This window comes from Sarcophilus harrisii, chromosome 1, assembly GCF_902635505.1.
Source record: "Sarcophilus harrisii chromosome 1, mSarHar1.11, whole genome shotgun sequence".
In the NCBI taxonomy this organism is placed as follows: Eukaryota; Metazoa; Chordata; class Mammalia; order Dasyuromorphia; family Dasyuridae; genus Sarcophilus; species Sarcophilus harrisii.
In genome coordinates, this window is record NC_045426.1 from 376385626 (window position 1) to 376404251 (window position 18626).

Genomic DNA, 18626 nt, shown 5'->3' on the forward strand with positions numbered 1-18626 from the left:
AAAAGATGCTCTAAGTCATTGTTAATCAGAGAAATGCACATTAAGACAACTCCGAGATACCACTACATACCTATCAGACTAGCTAGAATGACGGGGAAAAATAATGTGGAATGTTGGAAGGGATGTGGGAAAACAGGGATGCTAATACATTGTTGGTGGAGTGGAATTGTAGCCACTCTGGAGCCATTCTGGAGAGCAATTTGGAACTATTCTCAAAAAAATTATCAAACTGTGCATACCCTTTGATCCAGCAGTGTTTCCACTGGCCTTATATCCCAAGAGGTCTTAAAAGAGGGAAAGGGAGCCGCATGTGCAAAATTTTTTGTAACCCTTTTTGTAGTTGCAAGAAACTGGAAAGTGAATACTTTCCATCAATTGGACAATGACTGAATAAATTGTGATATATGAATGTTATGGAATACTATTGTTCTATAAGAATCCATCAGCAGGATGATTTCAGAGAGTCCTGGAGAGACTTACATGAACTGATGCTAAGTGAAATGCAGAAATGCAGAAAGAGCAGAAACAGGAGATCATTATACACAACAACAAGAAGATTATACAATGATCAATTCTGATGAATGTGACTCTCTTCAACAATAAGATGATTCAGATCACTTCCAATGATCTCGTGATGAAGAGACCATCTACACCCAAAGGGAGGTCTGGGGCAACGAGGGAAGGATCTAAAAAAAATACAGATATATATTATCTATTAATTATGGATTGTTCAGTCAATTGATGAGTATCCTTTCAATTTCCAATATTTACCACCACAAAAAAGACTGCTATAAATAGAATTGTACATATTTAGTACATGTTAATGATCTCTTTGGGATACAGCACAAATAGTGATATTGCTGAGTTCAAGACAATGAAGAGTTTGGGTACTCTTTGGGCATAGTTCCAAATTTTTCTCAAGTTCATTAGTGCCACAATTTTCCCATTTTCTCTCCAACATTTATCATTTTCCTTTTTTATTATATTGATCAATCTGATAGGTGTAAGATGGCTTGTCAGAGTTGTTAAAATTTATATTTCTCTAATCAATTGTGATTTAAGGCACTTTTTCAAATGCCTATAAATAGTTTTTATTTCTTCAAGTATAAATAATCTGTTTATATTCTTCAAACATTTATCTATTGGGAAATGGTACATGTTCTTATAAATTTGACTCAGTTTTCTACATATTTTGAGGAATGAGATCTTTTTCATTATTTTTTTTTGTTTTCCTTCTAATCTTAGTTGCATTGATTTTTATTTGTGCAAAAAAAGCTTTTTGAATTTAATATAAATAAAATTATCTATTTTACATTTTGTATTGTTTCTTATCTCTTATTTGATCATAATTATTCCCTTCTTTATATATATGAGGAGTAGATTATCCCTTGTTCCTTTAACTTACTTATGATATTACCCTCCACGTCTAAAAGAGCCATGTCCCAATAGATAAATGATCAAAAGATATGATGTGTACTCAAATGGCTATAAATTCATGCATATCCTTTGACCTAACAACACCAAAACTAAGCATATATACCAAAAGAGATTCAAAAAACAAGGAAAGTGACACATATATGCAAAAAATATTCATTGCAGCTCTCTTCTCAGGGTAATAAAAAAAAATTGGAAATTGAAAAGATGTCCATCAATTAGGGAATGCCTCAGTAAAGTGTGATATATGTTTGTGATAGAATATTATTTTTCTGTGGAGAATGATGAGCATGATGCTCTCAGGAAAAAAAAAAGAAAGTCTTCCATGAACTCCAGAAAAATGAAATGTATTGTACATAAATTAATAGCAATGTTCTGGGATGACCAGCTATAAATGTCTTTGTTATTCTCAGCAATGCAATGGTCTATGACAATTCTGAAGGACTTATGATGAAAATTCCAGTTCATACTCAGCAAATGAACTGATTGTGTCTGAATACAGATTAAAACATTCTCTCTCTCTTGTCTTTTTTTAACTTAATTTTTCTTGAGGTTTTTATTTTCATTATGGTTGGAAATCTGTTTTTCATTCACAACATGACTTTTCTGGAAATGTTTTGCATAACTTACCATGAAGTTTCTTAATGTGGGTAGAGTAAGGGAGAGAACCTAGAACTCAAAAATGAAAAAAAAAATAATTTAACTGAGGAAAATATTAAATAAATAACTTTTAAAAACACACACTTTTTTAATAGAATGAAAATGCTTACTTGTAAAATAGAAAAGTTTGTTTTCAACTTTGCTTCTAGTTAACAGCATTTCCTTGTTATCCATATTAATTATGGGACAGAAAGGAAAATGTATGCTGTAGACAAAACATGATGTATGGGTCTTTACATTTTGCACTAAAATCACCTTTCTTTTGTGCTCTCTTCCTGCCATTTACCTAAGTCAATTTAAGATTGGGCTAAAAATTATCAGCATACCTCATTTTCTGAAGCTAGAGGACATTTCTAATTATTCAAAATGGATATGTTTAGATCAACTGATTCCTTCTTTTGGACTAACTCCATGCCTCCATATCTTACTTCATAATTCTTTATTAGTCTTAGGTAAGAAGCTTCATAGTACATTAAAAGTAATGTTGAGTTTAAGTGAGAAATTCAAATCATGATTTTTGCCTCATAATTACTTATGTGATCTTGGACAAGTCATTTAACTCTATGCATTTCAGTTTCCTCATTTATAAAATGAGGACTTTGGGAGAAATCACAGTCACCGGATCATACATTTATAGTATTCCAAAAATCAATGAATCAATAAATAAACATTTATTAAGTGTGCCAGGCTCTTTGCTGAATTTGAATGATACAAAAATATGCAAAAGATAGCCCTTGCCATTAAGAAGCTTGCAATCTAATTAGCAAGACAACATGGAAACAAATATATACAAATCAATCTGCAAACCAAATAAGTTGAAAATAATTAATTGAAATGTCTTCCTTCCAATAATTAAGAAATGAAGTGCTGAGAGTTGGCACTAGATTGGTGGCAGATTCTGAGGGGGAGAGGGATCAAAAGATGTGGCACAGGTAAAAATCAACAAATGTTGTTCACAACTAAGTGCAAGTTGGGTGGAGGGATCTCTTGAAAAAGTAGAGGAGTTGGGGAAAATTTATCAAATGAGACAGATTAAGGAAAGCACCAAAGTGAAGGGAGATAAGGAAGAAAGGAAAAGATAAACTTCATTGAAAATTATTTATTTTTTTCTGTAAAATACGAGGCAAGGTTCTCAGCTGAGAAAGTGGTGAAGAGGAGATTCATTGGGGCTGGGTTGAGGAAAGACAAAAAGGTTTGGAAGATCCTCTATAGAAAATAAGATTGTGAGTTGATGTGGGATATAAAGTATGACTGCCTAATAATAGTGAGGGTCCAGGTGAGGTTCAGTAAAGTACATACAGTAAAGGCATGATTTTCTCCATCTCCATTCAACAGCACATCTGTAGGAGTGAAGACAATAAATGGTGAAAGTTATCCAAACCTGAGGGTTGGCTGAATGTAGTCAGCAGTATGTAAGTGGCTAGGGGATTTAAGAGAATAAAATAGTGTAGAGGTGAATTGTCTCACAATACTCACAATGGGGAGAAGAGAAAAGAGGAAGGTCTTAGTATAGATGAAAAGTAGGGTTTTGTGGGAGAATACTGAAGGAGAGGTAAAAATCCAATAAAAATCCAAATAAATTTGGACAAGAGGATTTAAGAATTGCTGAGCACAGTGGTGGTACACCTTTGTAAGTGAATGAGGTGTGGTATAGGATTATCTCATATTAAATCAATATGTTGAATATTCAAAGTATTAGGACATTTGATAAATAATCAATATTTATAGAATTTATATTGAAGTTCCCCATTATTAAGGCAGGATATGGGGAAGAATGAAAAATTGCATGCTAGTTATCAAACTTATTAAGTAAAGATGAGAATTACCTGAGGGGCTGTAGATAACATCTGCCAGTATTTTGTTTTGGTGGTAAATTTGAATGGCATGAATCTCAAAGGAAGAGAAATCTGTGAATAATGGAGGAAAACAAAGATCCAAGTAATGACAAAGGGACACAAGGAGTATTTCAGCTTTTCTGCCTTAACCATGGATCTGTGGTTAAATGAAGGAATGCTAAAAGGAATAATTCTCTCTCTCTCTCTCTCTCTCTCTCTCTCTCTCTCTCTCTCTCTTTCTCTCTCTCTCTCTCTCTGTCTCTCTCTCTCTTTATTGGCAAGTTACTGTGCTAGTTGGTCAAAAGGATTTTTCAGACAAGGATTTATAGAGGTATGCTGCTAGCAGAGGATTGCACTAAATCATAGAGTTGGAAGTAAATGGAGAGGCTACTTGGTTTGAATCCTGCTTTTCTATAGTATGTAAGTTTTAACTAGTCTTAGAATATATGTAGGGATAAGAAATGAACTAGCAACTTTGACATGAGATAAGGGATAATTGATTTTTTTTTTTGGACTCAGAACTAAGTGAATGAATGTGCCCTAAAAATCATAAAAACAGTGCAATTTCAACTTGGATTAAGTTTGTCTCCAGTGGAGTGCCCCAAGGACCTATATATGAAACTATTTCATGTAATGTATTTATCAATGATTTGGGTGGAGTGGATTATAAGCTTTGTAGATCTGTAGATCAACCACAGCTGGAAGGAACATTGGATTGAATGGATTACATTTGAAGAAGCTATTAATAAGCAAAATTATGGATTCAATCTCATCAGATCATATTTAATAGGAAAAAAATTTTTAAATGACATTTTACTTAATGAAATGAAATGTAATGACCTCCCCACAAGCTCCCCAAAGGATTATATAATCTTCCTCTGCAGTTAAAAATAATAATTACAAATAACAATAACTCCATTTACTATGACTACTGATTACATTTTTATAATGGACTAAGATTTGCAAAGTATGTCTGCTCCTAAAAATTCTGAGAACTAAACTAAAAGTAATATTATTTTTTACTGTATATATGTGACTAAAGATCAGAAAACTAATGATTTGTCATTCACAAAGCTAATAAATTATCAAAACTGAGACATAAACCCAGATTGCCTATTGTCTCCATGTACCAGGCAGATGGTGAGCTAGTTAAAACTGAATTTTTTTCCCCTGCATTTGATTCCTGCTTAGCAGTTCTATCCCAGGTCTAGTATTGCATTTTTGCTGGGTCACCATTTAATTTCTGGGTCACAGGTAGGTAATAACTGTTAATTCTGAAGCAGGCTGGATTAGGTTAGAAAGAGCAAGCTAAAGATAACAACTCTCTCTCTTTCTTCCCCTCTCCTTTTCTTTCTTCCTTTCTCTCTCTCTTTTTCTCTTTTCTTCTCCCTCTCCCTCTGTCTCTCTGTGTCTTTGTATCTGTGTCTGTATCTCTGTCTCTGCCTCTGTCTTTGTCTCTGTCTCTCTCCCTTGCTCTCTCTTACTCTTCCTTCTCTTTATCTATCCTTCTCTTTATCTACTTCCTCTTTTTCTCCCCTTCTCTTTCTTCTCACTTTCTTTCTATTCCTTTCTTTCTTCTTTTCTCCCTAAAACCATATTGAACAAGCCACAGTACTTGCACATTGCTTTGAAAGTTTCAATAACCCACAATGCCATTTTCATTTGCACTAATGAGAAAAGCTCACAACAACAGTACTTCACCACTTCCCTTCTTATTGTTCTTGTTTGGAAATGGGCAATAAAACTTTACCACTACACCATTATAGATCACTTTAAAAAAATAAAATAAAATAAAATAAAATCTAATTTACATTTTGTTCCAACTGGTTTTCTTGACTGACAGTTGTCCACAGCTCAGTGGCTGCTCTGTTCAGTGTACTTTAATTTTGAGCTTTCAAGTATTTCGGAAGCCCATTCAGAAGTAAATTCTCAGAGAAAATTGAGCTCTGTCATGGATGGATTAGTACTATAATAGTTGGTCACATATCTTGCATGAAACCTTTCAGAAGCAAGGCAAATGAGAAGGAAATGAAATTCATTTCATACTTCTTCAAGCACGCTAAGAGACTTTCTCTCCAAGTAATCTGTGAAGTACCACTGGTTTATTGGAGGTTCGCATAACTACCATTACATTATACCTTGTCACAATCTCATGTATTGGGTGACTGCTTTTTCTGAACGGATCATACCTGCAAAGTGCTCTCTGAAGGCACTGAACAGAGTGTGCCGTTTTTTTGATCAAAATGTATAGGTCTGGGAAATAGCATAAATAAAAGTGCTTGAAGTAAATTGGGATATTACAGGTCAAAGGTGAATGAAATCTAAAAAGCAGATATATGGTAGAGTCATCACATTTACTCTTTGGTGTATTAATGAACTGAGACAAAAGTGTGTGTGTGTGTGTATGCGTATGTATGTGTGTGTGTGTGTGTGTGTGTGCGCATGTGTATGTGAGAGAGAGAGAGAGAGAGAGAGAGAGAGAGTTAAACCAGATAAACTATAAATGACATTGTTCTAAATTCCCATTATGAAAACCATCAAATTTTATTATTTTCTATATTTTCATATTTGGTTACCATGTCATATGCAATGTTGTCTTCATGTTAATGGAAAGTATATGTTAGGTACTTTGCATGACGATATAGAGATATAAAATATCTAATGAAAACACCTTTTTTGAGGGGGAATTAATGAGAGGTAGAAAGGAAAGAGAAAGATAGGTATATTTCATACTATATTTCCATTGATTTCCTTTTATTTTCTAGAATGCTATTTCTTTAAGGCAAATACAACCTATAGAATAAGTGGAAAGTTTAGTCAATCAACCATTTTTATATGTATACCCTAAATTAGAAAATATGACTGATTTTTCATCCCTGAATTGAGTTACTATTAAATTGAAGCCAAAGCCACATGAAACAGATGAACCCTGATTGGAAGTTTAGGCTTATTTTACAGATTGCATAGGGAACATAAAAAGCACTATAAGTAAGAAATAAGGCCATCGGCATCTTGATAACTAAATAAGCTGAAAAAATTGTAGTGAATGTGGTTGGTAACACTTTTTTTTTGGTCTAGTCTTATTCATTTGGATTCCAGAAAATATGATAGGCACTTCTTTAGCATAGTACGTAAATACCAGTTTAGGAATTAGAGTCTGCTTTATGAGTAGGAAAAGTAAATGGCTGTGTATGGTGTGACTTTGAAAGTACAAGATTGGGCTGGGTTTAAAAAAAAATCTCCTTTACTTACTGGTACAAGACTAAAGCAGTCAAATCGTTTATGTTTTATGGGTTTACTCAGAACCCTATAGGAGCTTGGGGGGAAAATAAGCCACAAGGACCAGAGGTGTGAGAGGGGATTAAGGGAAAAGAAGAAAAGAAAGGGGAGAAGGAAAGTATCAAAGGCAAAATTTCAGAAAGTCCATAATCTGGCTGAGTCATTTAGGACTTTTTTGTAATAGTGAAGGCTACCCATTGTTGAATCCTGAGTCTTTTGTTTAATTTACCCAGAATTCTTATTATAGGGTGAGGGTAGCTAACAAGGTCAGGTAATGTTTTCTGCCCCCTCTTTTTTCTTAATCTAATGGTTTTTCATCCCTTTCTTACTCCACAGTGATTCCATGAGACTCTGCATGATTCTTCTAATCCCAAACTTTCTTGTCAATGTTTTACCTTGTTGTTTCTTTGTTCTTTCCCAGAAATCCCTACATATCTCTCTGTTTTCCGTCTCTGAAGTACTTGTCTGGGATTGATAGTGATGTTATATTCCCAGCATAGTGTTCCAGATGTTAGAACAGGTTTATTTCCCTCATTTCCCAGACAAGAAAACTATGGACTAGGAGGGGAGTGACTTCCAAATGATCTAAAAACTAATTAGTGTCAGAACTGGAGTACACGTGAATCTTCTCGACTTCCATACCAATATGGATTTCATCACACTGAAGCAGGCAGGAGAATGATATTTTCTCAGCATATGTATGTGTGTGTGTGTGTGTGTGTGTGTGTATATATATATATATATATATATATATATATATATATATATAACAATGTTCCCAATGGAAAAATAAAATAATATTTGTCACAGGAGTGTCTGTACCTTTTAAAGAATTTACCTTTTTGTAGATTATTATAGAGTACAAAGTTCACTAAGCTAGTATTTAGAAATACTAAATTTAGATAGAGTTCTGATTAACTTTGTCACAGATGATTTATTGAATTTCTCCTTAGTCAATTCTTCTGTAAAGTGAATAATAATTGCCCAGAATTCTTTATATGATTTATTCTGAAAAGAAAATAAACTAATATTTGTGAAAATGTTTTAGAAGTCGAAATTATGAAAATATTAGATATTGTTATAAATATAGTAATTGATAATCTATATTAAAGAAAATGTTCCAACTTTTGCAATTTTAGAGTGATTGATTTGGATTAGCATTAAATAATTTATGACTAGTAATGAAATATAGGCGCAAATATAAATATATATGCATGTGTGTATATATACATATATACATGCACATATAGGCATATATACTTTATTACATATGAATATATAGATGCCTACATGACTGCATGTACATATGCAGGAAGCTAAACTTAGACTCAAGAAGAAGTACCTTCAAGGGCCATTTTTGAAACAGACTCATTGTGACCTTGGGCCAATACCCTAAACTTTCAATACTTTTGAGATTCTCTAAGATTATAATTTTTTCTACTTTTTTTTTGGCTAAGGCAATTGGGGTTAAGTGACTTCCCCAGGATCACACAGCTAGGAAGTGTTAAGTGTCTTAAGACCACATTTGAACTCAGGTCCTCCTGATTTCAGGGCTAGTGCTCTTTCCACTGAACCTAGCTACCCCTAAGATTATAAATTGAAGAATAGATTTTAATTGGTTTGGAAGAGAGAGTTTCTTGATCAAGAGTCTATAACAAAGAAATAACAGTTCTAATTAAAAAATAGCCACACAAATGAACACATTTATTCACTTGACCATACATGAAAACACATTAAAAGGTACATTGAATATGTATATGAATGTATAAATGCATACATATAATTTCTTGTATTAATTTTTTTTTTAAGATTAAAACCTCCTGCTGAGGAAACTCCTTCTATAACTTATGCTCATTAGTACTTAAGTTTCACCTGTCCAGATAGCCTTATCTGACTTTTGAGTTCTGTCAGTTAGTTTCTAGGGATTATTTTATATGACTTTTCTCTTTAAGAAATCTAGAAAACTAATTAAATTGTTTGTTTTTTGGTGTTTAGAATACACATGTATTTTTCTTTGTATATAGGTAGATGATGAAAGGATAACAGGAAAAAGAATTCTGCCTGACTGCCATTTGCTCATTTCCCCATGTGCCTAAACTATAGCGACAATTGGTGTATTTTGTACATCAAGAAATAAATCATTAAATATTAAATCAAAGCAGCCTAAGGCTAGAAGTTACAGTTGTCATGACTACAAAATGATGATAATAAAATAACAAACAACTCAGTTTTAACCTTGGGAACAAAAGAGTAAATATAGGCACATGCATTATATTATTTTACCAAATCTCAACTAATGCCATTTTGAAATATTAATGTCTACCCTGCTCATGAAATGAGGATCAACTCTGTAAAGAGTATTAATATAAGGGTAAAAATTGCAATACAAGAAGAAGGCTTCTTCTGTTATCAAATATTAGCTGGTGCATACAATTTTGCCATGCTACCAAAGGTTTGCTTAGTAGAGCAGGCTGTTGGACAAATAACACAGTTATTACTCTTACTAATCCAGCTCAACTATTTTTGAAACCCACCAGAGAGAATGCTCTCACAACTTGTTCTCCAACCATCTCATGATGGTTATTAGCAAGTGGTTTTCCTTTTATTTTTCCTAGGTCTTGCTTGTTGAAACTTAAGCCAGAAAAAATGTTGCAAAGTTTTATTCTCAGAGAATGCTGTCCACTAAGTAGCATTTTATTTAGAATGTATGGGGAGAATTGATTTAAAAAATATTTGGATATATCAACACCCACCAAAAAAAGTTATCTTTTTGCAAATACATGTGAATTTCAGATAATGTTCCTTCCAACTAGGAAATGTCATTGCAGCTGAATTTCAAATCAAGTGTTCATATTTCTTTGAGGAATTTCAGATCAGCAAAAGAAATGGAATATTTACAATTTGGTGCATAATTCATTTTCTATGTGTAACTTCCATCTTCCATATTCCCCCCCTTTTTTCTATTTCTATTTCTTTTCTTTTCCTTTTTTTTTTTGAAAGCTGAATAGTGCTGAGATCCTGACAAAATTGGGGATCATAAATTATTGAGAAGTATTTGAGAGTCTGGAATAAGTAGATTATTATTAGCATCATTATCACTGTGGCTAATAAAAGAATTTAGCAGGAAAGGAAAAAAATAGGATCTAAGATTGCTGACAAAGGTGGCTTAATCTTTTGGTGCTTGCATATTTATCAGAAACCATGTGGGACAGAATTTTCTTGACTCACTACTCTGATCTATGTCTTTTCCTGTTGCAAAACCCCGGGCACATTTCAAGAGCTGTCAGAGTTCTCCTTCTCTGAGAGAGGCCTACCTGTTTCAGATTTTTGGCAGGAATGATAACATCTTTTAGCATGTAAGTGTGAAGCTCTGACAGTTTTTCCTAACAACTGGAATTTTACTGAGACTAAGGTCGACTGGACTGACACTGGACACATCTACTTTTCCAAGTGCTACAACTAGGCTAGGCGTGCTGAGATTGGAGTGACTTGGTTCCAAATGGCTTAGCAATTGATTCTATAGGGTTATCTTTCTGACTTCCTAGCCTCAGGTGATTGGATTGCAAGCCCTTACTCATGTTAGCAAAGTAAGAATAATTTGAGCTGTGAGAGCATGAAGACAGAAGCAGCTTCCAATGGCCCAAATGAGGGTATCAACATCTTGCCAACTCTGAGATTACTATCAAAGATAAAAGCAAGGAGAAACAGAAACTCAAGTGCTTTCCTTTCTGCTAGAAAAGTAAGACTGAACTCATTGTATAAAGGCTGAGGATGCTGTAAAAGTGGCTGAAATCTTAATTATAAAAGAGTTATGAAATCATTAAGTATGGGTTCACAAAGTTAGCTACACAGTTACTTCTGAACCCTACCCTACATATCTGGGGTTGACAATCTCAGTACTCATGATATACTGACATTGGTAGAATGGCTAGTCACTGGTATTATTCAATTAGCATCAGGAAGGCTTCTCTACCCATGTTTCTACTTTTCTCACTTCCCAGTGGACACAGAAGTCCCAGAAATCTGTCATTAGACCTTTAGATTGAGTCATTAGCCTCTATTAAACTGTAAACCATTTTAACTTTAGTTTTTCAATCTGTAAAATGAGTATAATGATATTCTTGAAAACTTCATCACAAAGTTTGTGGAGAGATTAAATGAAACCATATATCTAAACTGTTTTATAATCATAGAGCCCTGCTGACTACTGTTATGAATATCTAAAATTTAGAAAACATAGCAATTACAAATACAAAATACAAATTTTCTTCCTTTACTGAAACATTTTTCACTTTATAGGAGAATATGCTAGCATGTTCCTTTAAATTCTGTTCCCTTTACAATGACTACTCAAATTATGGCTAGTTTATACCAGATACTTTGAAAGTAATGTAGGTAGTATAGAAAGAAAAGAGTATTTTGCATATTAGATCTAAGTCAAAAGTGTCACAAAATTAAAAAAAAAAAAAACTTTGGGCTGATAATGCTAGAGAAAAGCTAAAGCTTCTTTAAAGCAGGGATTTATCTGGAAAATATTTTATATATAATTCAGACAACACATTGCCATTGGTTTTCCAAGGAACTGAAATAAGGTAAGCACACTGAGTATATCTTAGTTTTTTCATTCTTTCTGTACATTATTGTAGACATTATAATTTCAAAATTCTAAGTGGTATCCTAATGTCATAAATTAGGAGAATGATGGAGTAAAATGAATAATGCTATTGAGTCAGATTATCTGAGTTCAAATTTTGACTTTTCTCCTTATTAGTTGTGTCACTGAAGAATATTCTTTTATTTAAGAAGTACTTAATTTCTTCATATAGTAACTGAATGTTATAATTAAATTGGTGGCTTTTTCATACTAAAATCAGAAAGAAGAAGAAGAAAAAGAAGAGGAGGAGGAAAGGGAGGAGGAGAAAAGCAACAATAACAACAACAACATTATTATATTAATATTTACAAATAATGCCATACTATTATCATGTACCATTGTACAATATATTATGTACAGTATAAAATGTCCACAAAATATAAACAGATAAAAAGATAAAGATGAAACAAAAAAATAGATATCAAAATAGCATCAAAACTAAATATCACAGTTTAAAATTGTATTTTTCTAAGAAAATGTATTTTGTCTGAGTAAAGTTTTAACAATATAAAAATAATATTCACAATATTTCAGTGAGGGAAATATGAATGACTATACTTTATATTGTCAAAAAACACTCTTCATATGTCCTTTGGAATAGGGCAAATCTGTAAATAATAATTATTTGTTAATTAGTAGACACTTTAATATTACATAGAATCACAGGATTTTAATCATCAATAAATTTGATCAAGGTAGCTAACTAAGCATGTGAATTTCTCTTTTTAGATATATATTTGATTGAAGATTTGCAATGTGAAAATAGCTGATACTAATCAGTGAATTTTTTTTGAAATCATATTTCTCGGTGGGTAGATATTTACAAATCCCCTTTCCTTATTTTTAACTTACTTTAACATATACTTTCTCTTCTGATGGTTCATTCTAGAATTTCCCCAAGTGCCAGGGCATTCCTTACTCTCAGACAATCACCCATAAGGCATACTAATTCTGGGATATTCTTCCATAAGATCCATTCTGACTTCACCAACTAGTATTTTCTTTCTAGAGGCTTTATTTGGTAGAACATCCCTTTCTCCTGCCGAATTCTTTTCAGTTCCCTTTCATGTTATTTTAGAATGAAAGCTAGTCAAGAATAGGAACTTTCTTTTTTTTTTATCCCCTCAACATTTAGTATAGTGATTGATACATAGTAAATGCTTAATAAATTTATGTTTCCTGCCTTTACAATAAAACAATTCAAAAACATCAAGTAAAAAAAAATGTGCTTGAATTTAACTCAAAGCATTTGTATACAGACATGCATACATATATATCTGTGTTTATATGTTCTTCTTCTTTCCTTCACATGTCTTCCTAAAAGATGAATCAATGAGAACTCATTTATTCATGATTGCATATTTTAATTGTATTTTCAGATGTAGGTGAGTGAGAAAGAACAATAATGACAATTTGGCTATAAAAAAAAAGGAATGATTTTTAATGTGACTGAGAAAGCATGTTCAGCCCAAGTGGTAAGACAATTTAAATGACAAATATAGTGTATATTTGATACTAACTCAATGAAGAACCTAGTGATGGTACTAGTCGGGGCATAATGAAAAATCAGCTTTAAATTAATTATTTTGATCACTATATGGAGGATAGGGAGGTTCTTGAGATAGGGAGACCAATCAAGACATCATTACAATAGTACAGGTGAGTGCTGATAAAAAATAAAATTAGGCTTGTTTCTATGTGATTGGAGGAAGGAGACAGATGAGAGATGTTTTGAAAATAGAAACAAGGTTTAGATTCTTAGTGTGAAAACCTGGATGACTAGAATTCTTTTTCATATAATGATATCCAAGATGAAGAACACGGCAATTCCATGCTTGCAGGTGCTATATGACTTGTTTTGTCCTATTCAAAGTAAAAATGTAAAGGGGAACTTTTACTCCTAATTATTCACTATGTCAAATCTTGGATTGTTCTCTCAGAAGTGGCTGCCATAGTCAGGTGGTGATCTGAAAAAAAAAAAAAGAGATTGTGGGAAAGGATGGCATATGAAAGGAACAGTGGGCATTTTCTCACTGCAATCTTCACAGCTGATACTGTGATGGCCCCATCTCAGTGAGAGTATAAATCACCCTGAAGAACTATGCAAAGCTCAAAACATGGGGAAGTTTGGAACTTGTACAATAGAAGTTATAAAGGGAGAAGAAGTCAATCATAAGGGGAGAGGAAACAACTGTTGTGTGGAAGACAATTTAAACACAGGCTATTGCAGGGAGAATTTAATGCAGCTCATCTTCTTATCTTGCAAATAGCTGATTACTTTTATCTTAGAGTCATGTGATGTCTCTCTGGAATTTATAACTCCATTCTGGATACCTCTAAATTAGATAATCTCTAAAGTCCTTTCTAGGACTAAAATTCCACAATTCTATATACTACTAAACTGTCTGATTTGGTGGTTTCTTTATTGTTAGATTATAAACTCTTTTAGGATGGTGACAAATATATATTTGAATCTCTTAGTAATCATGGAGCTATATACAGAATAAGCACATACCCCTCCCCCCCCCAAAAAAAAAAAAACAAAAACAGACCATTCATAAAGTATCAAACTAAGTTGTTGTTTTGCTTACTTATTGTTCATTATGGCTAAATGTTTCAGGTAAAAGGTGCCTATATTCTTATGAGAAAAGATTATACATGGGCAAATCAGTCATCTCCTGATTGGGTCATATAAGTGTAATAAAGCACATAACTGACTACTCAAACCTGCATATGTGTTTAGATTAATATTTGGATGTATTGATTAAAACCACATTTGGATTTTATTTTCCATTTTTAGACAATAAGGAATTAGACTAATAGAAACATCTGAACAAATTGTTTCTTACTTCAATTGAGCAAAATCAACAAAATAATGAATCTACAAGAAGGTTCTGGTCAGATATGCAGACTCTTGAAAACTTTGTTCTTATTATTTTTAAAGATGTTTGAATGTACCTTTCAGGTATTAGATTGTTTTTCACAGATAGGCCATAGCACATATGCTTAGTTCTGCTTGTGACTAATAAAAACAAATTAAAATAGAGCTTCAAGAATTATTAGCTTTTAATTTGATCTATGTAGATAATCGATACATATAAGTCCCTTGTGTAGAAAGTTTGCACTGAATTATATAGTTTGCCTGTCTACATATAAACATGAATCAAATGAATAGGATACTTGTCAAATTCCATTTCACCTTGTATTATATGAAGTTATTCTTAGAAAATTCAATATAGCAAACATTTATTAGACTCCTGCTGCATGCAGGTGATGCAGTAGGAAAGCTAAAAGAATTTGGCAAATATTTGTATTTAAGAAACATAATAATTAATGAAAACACTGTGACGTCCAATTAAAATTTAGGGTGACCTGGGGATATTTTCTAGCCATAAATTTGATAATAAAAATTTCACAATAGCTTATACAAGACATTTCATCATTTTGGATCTCAGTTTCTCAATGTGACATATAAGCACAATAAAATTTTTTGGTTTAGAAAAGGTAAATTTAAAAGATTAATTGAACACACTTAGTTGAAAAGATAATACATGTTATATAGAGGTCAGTTAGACTACAGCTCACAGTAGCACTTATTAAAAATCTATTTTTTATTAGATAATTGTCCGCCAGAAGTTTGACTGTCAAATATGGGTTTATGAAGAGAGTAATACATGAATCCAATAATTATCACCTCAAAGATGACACTGATCATTGTTCAGATCTCATTATGTATTCTAAGTAAAACACAAAAAATGGGTGAGACTGTGTAAATGATATGGTAAGCCAAGATTTTCCATTATAGAAAATTCAGAAAATTCAGAGTGAAAGTTTCCAAGGCAACCTTCAATATATTACTTGGCAAATGTACATGACAAGGAGTTTGTAAGTGTAATTACAAGATTGTATTAGATAGATAGAATGATACAAATATCTACATATATATAACTTTCTTGAAGCACAGGAATTAGCATTTACATAGAAAAGCTATCATAACAATAATCACTTTTGTATAATAGAAAGCGTACCATGCCAGGGTTAAAAGATGGAGTTGAATCACAGCTTTAATTCTTAATATAATTATGACCAAGTAGAATTTATACCAGGAATGCAGGGCTGGTTCAAATTTAGGAGAACTATTAGCATAATCAACTATATCAATAACCAAACTAACAAAAATCATGTGATTATCTCAATAGATGCAGAAAAAGCATTTGATACAATCCAATACCCATTCCTATTAAAATAAAAAAACTAGACAGTATAAGAATCAATGGATTTCTCCTTAAAACTATCAGTAGCATCTATTTAAAGATATTAACAAGCATTATATGTAATGAGGACAAACTAGAACCATTCCCAATAAGATCAGGAATGAAACAAGTTTGTCTATTATCACCATTACTATTCAATATTGTATTAGAAATGTTAGCATTGGCTATAAGAGAAGAAAAAAAGATTAAAGGAATTACAGTAGGTAATGAGGAAACTAAATTATCACTCTTTACAGATGATATGATGATATTCTTAGAGAATCCTAGAAAATCAACTAAAAAACTACAAGAAACAATTCACAACTTTAGCAAAGTTGCAGGATACAAAATAAATCCACAAAATTCATCAGCATTTGTATATATTACCAACAAAGTCCAACATCAAGAGATACAAAGAAAAATTCCATTCAAAATAACTATAAATAGTATAAAATATTTGGGAATTTATCTGCCAAGGGAAAGTCAGGAACTATATGAACACAACTACAAAACACTTTCCACACAAATAAAATCAGATCTAATAAGTTGGAAAAATATCAAGTGCTCATGGGTAGGCCAAGCAAATGTATTAAAAATGACAATACTACCTAAATTAATCTATTTATTTAGTGTTATACTTGACTCCCAAGAAACTATTTTAATGACCTGGAAAAAATAACAACAAAATTTATCTTGAAGAACAAAAAGCCAAGAATTTCAAGGGAACTAATGAAAAAGAAATCCAATGAAGGTGGCCTAGTTCTACCTTATCTAAAACTATATTATAAAGCAGCAGTCACCAAAATCATTTAGTATTCGCTAAGAAATAGATTAGTTGATCAGTGGAATAGATTAGGTTCACAGGACAAAATAGTCAATAACTATAGCAATTGAAAAACCCAAAGACCCCAGCTTTTGGGATAAGAATTCATTATTTGATAAAAACTGCTGGGAAAATTAGACACTAATGCATTTTTGGTGAATTGTGAATAGACCCAACCATTCTGGAAAGCAATTTGGAACAATACCTAAAGAGATCATAATGTGCCTACCCTTTTATCCATCAGTGTTTCTACTGGGCTTATATCCCAAAGAGATCTTAAAAGAGGGAAAGGGATCCACACATGCAAAAATCTTTATTACAGCTCTTTTTGTGATAGCAAAGATTTAGAAAATGAATAGATGCCCATCATTTGAGGAATGACTGAATAAGTTCTGGAAGGAGAGAAAAATTTGGAACACCAGGCTATGCAAGAGTAAATGTTGAAAAATTATCTGTGCATATGTTTTGAAAATAAAAAAGCTGTAATAATTTTATTTTGTTTATTATTATTTAATAGCTTTTTATTTACACGATATATGCATGGGTAACTTTACAGCATTAACAATTGCCAAACCTCTTGTTCCAATTTTTCACTTCTTACCCCCCCCCACTCCCTCCCCTAGATGGCAGGATGACCAGTAGATGTTAAATATATTAAAATATAAATTAGATACACAATAAGTATACATGACCAAAACGTTATTTTGCTGTACAAAAAGAATCAGACTCTGAAATATTGTACAATTAGCTTGTGAAGGAAATCAAAAATGCAGGTGTGCATAAATATAGGGATTGGGAATTCAATGTAATGGTTTTTAGTCATCTCCCAGAGTTCTTTTTCTGGGCATAGCTGGTTCAGTTCATTACTGCTCCATTAGAAATGATTTGGTTGATCTCGTTGCTGAGGATGGCCTGGTCCATCAGAACTGGTCATCATATAGTATTGTTGTTGAAGTATATAATGATCTCCTGGTCCTGCTCATTTCACTCAGCATCAGTTCGTGTAAGTCTCTCCAGGCCTTTCTGAAATCATCCTGTTGGTCATTTCTTACAGAACAGTAATATTCCATAATATTCATATACCACAATTTATTCAGCCATTCTCCAACTGATGGACATCCATTCAGTTTCCAGTTTCTAGCCACTACAAAAAGGGCTGCCACAAACATTCGTGCACATACAGGTCCCTTTCCCTTCTTTATAATCTCTTTGGGATATAATCCCAGTAGTAACACTGCTGGATCAAAGGGTATGCACAGTTTGATAACTTTTTGAGCATAGTTCCAAACTACTCTCCAAAATGGTTGGATTCGTTCACAACTCCACCAACAATGCATCAATGTCCCAGTTTTCCCACATCCCCTCCAACAATCATCATTATTTTTTCCTGTCATCTTAGCCAATCTGACAGGTGTGTAGTGGTATCTTAGAGTTGTCTTAATTTGCATTTCTCTGATTAATAATGACTTGGAGCATCTTTTCATATGACTAGAAATAGTTTCAATTTCTTCATCTGAGAATTGTCTGTTCATATCCTTTGACCATTTTTCAATTGGAGAATGGCTTGATTTTTTATAAATTAGAGTTAATTCTCTATATATTTTGGAAATGAGGCCTTTATCAGAACCTTTGACTGTAAAAATATTTTCCCAGTTTATTGCTTCCCTTCTAATCTTGTCTGCATTAGT